The sequence below is a fragment of the Zea mays genome, chromosome 2 (assembly GCF_902167145.1).
Source record: "Zea mays cultivar B73 chromosome 2, Zm-B73-REFERENCE-NAM-5.0, whole genome shotgun sequence".
Lineage (NCBI taxonomy): Eukaryota > Viridiplantae > Streptophyta > Magnoliopsida > Poales > Poaceae > Zea > Zea mays.
The window spans coordinates 200,369,328-200,375,293 of record NC_050097.1 but is presented as its reverse complement, the minus strand read 5'-3'; positions in this window follow the sequence as shown (position 1 = coordinate 200,375,293).

The window sequence follows — 5,966 nt, the reverse complement described above, 5'->3', positions numbered from 1 at the left end:
ACGTCCACTAGCATCTCTAAAACACTGTAGCTAAATAACTCGTCAAACTAAATTTTAGATTCTCAATAGTAAAATAAATCTTCAACAAACTAGCTATCTGACTCACCAAACTATCTGATTCTCTAAATTGATTTTCTCACTAGTTAAATTTAACTAGCCATCTGACTATCTAAACTAGATAGATAGTCTTTTGAGTGTGATGTAATATATATAGTGTAATCTATAAAAAAGTAAATAAATAGTTAAATAGAGAGCAAAATAAAGAGTTTTTTAGAGATGTTCTAATCTCTTATGTGCTCTACTCTTCTTACTCCTGTTTTTTCTAGTTTCCGCCACCGCACCTTTTATAAAAATCATTATACTTTTTTATCTAGGCCCGTCTGAGAATTACAGCTTTGATTTTTTAGTTCACCATAAAATAGCTTACAAATTGGTAAAGTAAGGTTAAAGAGTATTTAGCTTGCACATAGATTTCAACTACTGTAATACAATTAATTTGTACAAGTTTCTTTGATTACCTTTGATGTTTAGGAGTAGAGAAAGATACATGAATTAGTAGGTCATGTAACAAATAGTATGGTGGATAATTTTTGTGCAACTCTATGAGAAGATATAAAAACAATGTTTTTGAAGTATCCTTGAGAAGCTTCGAAAATTTTATGAAACTGGCCTGTAGTTCTAGTTTTTTTAGCTAGAGCTCATGAAACTAGATTTGTTTAGTAAAAGAAATTAAAATAAATCTGAAAATTTTAAAGTTAAGTTATCCCAAACAAGGCCTAACTCCGTCTAACTTATTCCCGTCGTTGTGCCACAAACTTCTCTTCAATGCATATATTTTTTCTTCCGATTCACGTGCTAAATAATCTAAATTAAAGTCTGTTTGTAAACAGCAAATTCAAAAAACTGGTTTATAGAAATTAATGTTATTCTAAACTATCACTTTATATTACAGTTTATAGAAATTAAACTCCTGTTTTTAAAAAAACTAAGAAGTTAGTCTCCCACATCTAAAACCAATTTTGTCCGTTTAAATATGTCATTCCTTGGTTGATTACACAGAATTTACATACCACTTCCGTTTAAGTAGAGAAATAATAGGCTAGTCATTAGAAGAAGAAAAATCCTTGTAGCTAGATATAGAGAAGCAACACGACAAGATCTGTTTGATTTGTGACATGTGTACCCCTCACTAATTTTAAAGCAACCGTACAACCAACCACTCGTGTCACAAACGGAACGGAATCTGCAATGTTGCTTCTATGCAGTCGGCTACGGTGAATTTTTTCCAGACATTATGTACCAAAAATCTAAGGATTAGTTCCTCATTTTTCCAAGAAATTTTCATTTTTTTCAAAAGAAATTATTTCATTTTCTTTTGAAAAAATAGGATTCCCTTGTGGGAATAAAGTTGTCAAACTAGCCTTAAACTGGTTTCTATAAACCGGGTTCGAAACACTCTCATCCAGTTTCGTAGTATTCTAGTGTAAGTGTACAATGACTCAATGAGCTAGTCAAGTGATGAAAAGTTTAGACTTTTTAGATAATGGATACCAATCCAGCTTCTCCTCGTTTGGAGGATTAGCCAACACACCAAAAATTTTACATGGAGTAGTCACACGACTAGCCACATATGGAGGGACAGACCTCCCGAAACACACCATAGAAGACCACGGTTTGATAACCAGAAAAAGACACACAATCCATAGACAAAACTACAAAGCAATTCGATTTGTAAACCTCCATCCATGTTGAGCAAAAATCTATAGAGTCGTGCACTCTAACCGTCGACAAGCTTCCTTTATTTGGATACCCTCTTCTTGTTTATGAAGATCAGTCCACGTCCTAAACCAATGTGTCGCCCTAAAGAGTACCTGCAAGTATGTTAACATGGGTTTTTTTGTCAAAAACTAAATCATTCCTACTTATCCAGATAGCCCAACATATAGCAGCAACACCCGAAAAAATCAAGTGTTTAGTTTTCGAAGGCATCCTGTTGGAACTTGCTCTCTGTCGCAAGGAGGCCAACAAGGGTGAACAGTGATGACAACAGGGTTACGTGCTAGAAGGCAATAGCTCTGTTAATCTGGCCTCTCATGGGCACTGTGCGGGGGTATTTATAGGTACCTGAGCGCCCAACGCCTTGTGTTAAGGACGCATGTGCCCTCAGCTACCCAGGTTATCCCCGGAATATTCCCATAAAGCAGGGTTACAGACTGTAATTACAGGAATGCCTTTACAAATGAGGCCCGTAACACACGGCGGCCACGCAGGGCCCGTTACAATGGGCTGGATCGCACGTGGGCCTCCGAACTGGACGAGGCCGCACAGTGGGAGGACCTCGTCGCAGGCCTTCGTCTGATGTCGTACCGAGCGAAGGGTGTCCCTGCCCGTTTTGTTTCCGTCGGACCAGCGACTGCGGCGAAGACTTCGAGCGGAGGGTGGCGGCTTTGCCTTCGCCCCAACATTTGCCCTCCGAGGGACCAGTTCGACAAAGTCACCTGGTGCCGAAGACGTCGCTAGATGGCGGAGACGCTGCCCTCGCTCGAAGTGGTTCCTCGGGGGTTTTTGACGTGACCGTTGATTGACGGCGTACTGTTGGATTGCGGGTTTCCCGAAGCGTCGCGCCCTGTTGGAGTGCGGGTTTCCCGAAGAGCCGCGCCCTGTCTATAAAAGGGGGCGGGGTCGGTGCTTTTTGAACTTCACTTTCCGCGCTCCGTGAAAACCCTAGCCGCCCTTTTCGCCGCCTTGCTGCTCGTCTGCCCGCCGTGCTCTTGTTCGCCGGAGATCTGGCTCGAGTGAAGCAGACCGCCCGCCGCCGTCGACGGTACGTAGCGATGCCGTCCTCGTCTTCTTCCGCTGCCGCTACGCCGCCGGCCGATCCCTCGCCGTCGGCCGCCGCCTCGTCTGAGGAGACGCTGGGTAGTTTGATGGCGGAGGATTTGCGCGCCGGCGATTCTGTTGATTTTGGCGTGTCGCGGATGTCGTCGGTCCGCGTGCAGGATATGCAGCGGTTGGGTTACTTCGGCGGCGGAGTTGCTCGAGTCCCGGGGATGGAGGAAGTCCCCGAGCCGGAGGGCGAGTTGGTTGTTTTTGAGGCGTTATTTGCCGCCGGACTCCGCTTTCCTGTGCACCGATTTGTTGGCGAAGTCCTGCGCAGGTTCAACGTTCAAATACATCAGCTGACACCGAATGCCATGGTGGCTCTGTCGAAGTATGTCTGGGCGACGACTTCGTACGGCGGACAGCCATCGGTTGAAGTGTTTGCGAAGTATTATTGTTTGCACTGGCAGAAGAAGATGATTGGAGATGAAGTCGCTCAGTTCGGGTCCTGCACATTCACGCCGAAGACCGGCAAGACCACGATGCAGGTGGTCGAGTTGGTTCCTTGCGCCCGCAACAGGTGGGGCAACTGGAATGAATATTGGTTTTACGTTGCTGAGGGTACCGTCGAAGGCCATGAGGGACTCCCCGTGTCCGAGATGTGCTCTCATTTTTACTCAGCGTACCCGCCCTTTGAAGTGGCGGAGGGGGATGTGGACGAAGGGGCCCTTCGGTGCGCCGCCGGCCTGAGCAGTGGGCGTGACTTGGTTGAAGAATTTGTGGCGTACGGGGTATGGCCCTTGGCGCATGGCTGGGCGTTGGGCGAAGTGTGCCCTCGCTAGATGCCTTCCCATGGTGGGAAGATGGTGCGAAGTCCTGCCTTCGCACTGAGTCTGCAAAACCGCGACCCGGCCGCCTTTGTGCGTGAGGCGGAGGGTGGGGCGGTGCGGCTCGTTGGACGTTACGTGCCGAGGACAGAGGGCCAGCGCAGCTGGGATATCCGCGGGTCGAATGACCGTTTGAACAGGGTTTTCGAATTAAATCAATTGCCATATGAAGGCTACACTGGTCAAGACGATGTGGACCGCCGTGGGAAGAAACCGGCGGTGGAGACTGGAGACGACCCTGCGCCGGCGGCCGCCCCATCCTCTAAAAAGAGAAAATTAGGTACTGTTATGGGAGGTCTTGGGGTTTCTGATGGTTTTGCTAGAGAGCTGATGAGGACGTGCGCGGCCCCCGGGGGAAGGATGTCTTCGCCCGAGCTCCGGGAGTCTTCGGCTCGGATGCTGAGGGTTACCGGGGGTTGCTGGCCTAGGAATGTTCCTATCCCCCGCGCGGCCGGCGAAGACTCTTTTACATCTCGCATGGTTCGTAAATGGAGAGTTTTTCCTTACGGGCGGAATATTGCTGCTGTTGTGTCGGCAGTGATGGACAAGGATCGCCAGGGAGCTGCACAAAAGCGGCAGGCGGCCGTCAGGCTCGTTGAAGCCAGGCCGAAGAGGCAGCGGGGGCTGCGAAGGCAGCGGCCCCCGGCGGAGGCAAGCCGCCGCTGTCGGCGAAGTCGGGCGCCCCTGCATCTAGCAAGGCGCTGGAGGCAACGGCGGGCGCCGGAGGCTCCAAATCGACAAAGGTGGTGCCGCCTGCCGGCGGAGTGGCGGAGGTCGCGAAGGCGGCCCAAGCGTTGCCGTTGTCAGGCAAACGCGTCGCCGACTTCGCCACCAATATTAGTGTGGACGACTATCTTGGTGGTAAGTCGTTGGCTTCGTTTATATATATATATATATATAATTTATTCGTCGGTACGTCGCAGGGTCGGACGAAGGCCAACTTGCTATAGTTGCGCCTGCCGCGGCGACCACGACGGCTGCCGTGGTGCCGAAGGCGAAGGGCGGGGCTCTTAGCGCCGGAGGCGAGGCGTCGGCCTTCGCGGCTGTCAGGGATGAGGCGGGCGCTGCGTCCCGCCGGCTGAGGAGGTGACGGAGGCGCTGAGTCAGGCGTCCCGCCGGCTGAAGGAGGTGTGTGTTTTTTTTGCTTGCTTAGGCCACAGCCTTACGTGTGTTCTGCAGGTGGCTGACTTCGCCAACCGTACAGCGTCGGGGGCCCTCACGACGGCTGTGTCTGCCGAAGTCGAGAGACTTCGGACACAACATGCCGACACCGTCCGTGAAAAATCGGCCGCCGACAGCAAGTGCCGTAAGCTGACGGACAAGGTGGCCGTACTGGAGAAGGAGAAGACTGACCTCCGGCGCCAACTGGCGGGGGAGAGGAGGGAGATCAACGAGGCCCTCGCCAGGGAGAAGGCTGCGCAGGCTGAGGCCAAATTGGCGCGGGCGGAGGCAATATTGCCAGGGAGCGCGCCGAGCAGCTGCAGGAGCGGCTCACTGCCTTGGAGAGCCGCATGGAGAGGGCCGAGGCCGTGTCGCGCACGGAGGCAGAGCGGACGCGCAAACAGCTCATGGATACATACCGTGAGCTGGGCGCGGGGACCGGTGAATTCGAAGTGCCGGACCGAGAGGCCAGACTTCGCTGCCTGGGGTGGGTGCAGGAGGAATTGCAAGCGCTCCCCACTGTCGTGGAGGGGTTTATGTCGTATGCCTCCCTAGTCACCTGCGAGGGGGTGATGAATGCGCTCTCCCGCGAAGGGTGCCGGCACTTCGAGGTCTTCGACCAAGCCGATGAAGATTTCGAGCGAGATATCTTTAAGATTGAGGACCCCATTGTGAAGGAATCTGTCGGAGCCATCTACGACCGGATGTGGGGTGCGCACGGTCGCGAGGTGGTCAGGGAGCGGGCCGAGACGGCGAGGGCTCAGGTAACGTGTTCTTTTTTTTGGCGTTTGTTGGATGTGGGCTGTGTGTGTGTGTGCTGACTTTTGTGTGTTTTGTCTTAGGTGGCGCGTGGCGAGAGGGTGGACGACTTCGGGGCGTTGAACAGCGCACCGCCTGAGCCGGAGCCGACCCCGGCGGAGGCCGTGTCTAGGGCCGCCCTGGAGCCGACCCCGGAGACTGCGGAAGACGCACCGGATGCCTCCGCATCCGCTGCGGCCGGCGAAGACCTGCCCCCAGAGGTCGCCGAAGGCGCGCCTGATGCCCCCGCAGCTGCTGCGCCGAGTGCTGAAGATCCCGTGATGGTGGCGGAAACGACAG